A 1,786-nucleotide genomic window follows, 5' to 3' on the forward strand; every position below is an offset into this window, starting at 1 on the left:
AAAAAAAAAAAAAAAAAAAAAAAAAAACCGAACGACTTCTTCTCCCTCTCCGGATCAGTTCGCACGAAGTCCAGTTCGCTGGATCTCCTCCTCATTTTCCCTAACTTCGGCCTACTCCCCGACTAAAACAGAAAGCCCTTTCCGCCTCCTAGCTCTCAACCCGCATACCCCCAGGTGAAGCTAGTCTCACAGGCCTCCAGGCCGCTGCCCGTCTCCCTCTGTTCGCAAGACCCCAAGGGAAGCCAAATGAAAGCCTCCGCCTCCTTTGCTCGTGTGGACAGCAAATTTTGGTCACCTCTCTCATAACTAATTTCCTCTTCTTCTTTCTTTTTTTAATTTTATTTCAGTTAATCTCACATCATCTTCTCGTTGAAGAATTTTTATCTAGATGAGGTCTACTGATTTTTCTTCTTTGAAAGTAGGTTGCTGTACGCTGAGATTTGATCTCCTGAATAATTTTCTAGATTCAAATAGGTTAAAATTTTTTATTCATATTAGACAAGAAAAGGATACTTATATGGTTTTATATTATTACTCTTGATAATTTTGTTTAGATTATATATAGATATAGGTTTCTTTGTCATACTATGATACTCTACCTTTTTTATTTGAAATATGGGAGAAAATACTTCAATGATGACTATATAGTTCACAAAATTTTAATCGATTATGATCGATTTTACTTTCTTGAAAAAGCTTTATTGGCTTAACATTTAGTTATCCTCTAATGCATCTCCCCATTATTTCTTTAAGTTTAGTGGATTAGTGCAAGATATAGATGACTCAGTTAAATGTGCTTATGGAAATATATAGATACATTGCTTATTCACTTGGTTTCTTGTGATATTTTCTATTACTTTGTTTTTGAGGAGTTGGTAGTTTGAATTATCTTAACGTGCAATGTTCTTTGTATAGTTATAAGTGTGATGAGGTAATTTAGTCTTCTTGTCAATTTTCAAAATTATGTTCTTATTCTCAATGGAAGGACATAAGGCTTGTATTAGCCTTTCTTTTATTTTATGAATAATAGCAAATGATTTAAATAGAGAAGTATGTTTATAGTTAAAAAAAAAATGAATGAAAAGCTCATATTCAAATGAGAATTGTAGATTATGAGTTTGGGAAGGGTAAAATGTATGTTATTTTGAAAGGCAAAAGGTATATGTACATTTGGAATCACATCAAGTATATTCTAGAAAATAAAATGAAAGTGAAATGTATGGATTGTGAAAGTGAAAAGTATATGTGTGGAAAGGTAATTTGTAGTAGAGAAGTGTATTTATATTTGAAAAGTGAAAAGTTTATGTTTAAATGAAAAGTATAATGTGTGATTTTTTTTTAGTAAAGTGTTATGTGTATCTTTTGGAAAATTTTAGAAAGTAAAGTGTATGAACTTTGAAATAGTGAAATACATGAATTTTGAAAAATGAATCTTGTACATTTTGGAAAGATAAAAAAATTGTATATGTGAAAAGTAAGGTGATTTGTGTGTCTTTGGAAAATTTTGGAAAGTGTGTATTGAAAAGTATATAGATTTTGAAATATTTGATATTTGTAAAAAACCCGAAAAAACCCGCTGGAAACCCAGGCGCGTGCGATTCTTGGAGCGACGAAGGGGCGACGTGAGGGCGATTCGCTTCCTTGGGTGAGATCGTGTAGTTTTTTGGTGAAAATCTCATCTGGTTTGCAATTTTCTTCTTCATTCCTTCATCTTTCTTAATCTTCTCCAATTTATTTTGGATTTTATTTGGGTATGCCGTCGGACCCTTCTAGGGTTTTGACGGAT

Source organism: Dendrobium catenatum, unplaced genomic scaffold (genome assembly GCF_001605985.2).
Source record: "Dendrobium catenatum unplaced genomic scaffold, ASM160598v2 fragScaff_scaffold_627, whole genome shotgun sequence".
Taxonomy (NCBI): Eukaryota; Viridiplantae; Streptophyta; class Magnoliopsida; order Asparagales; family Orchidaceae; genus Dendrobium; species Dendrobium catenatum.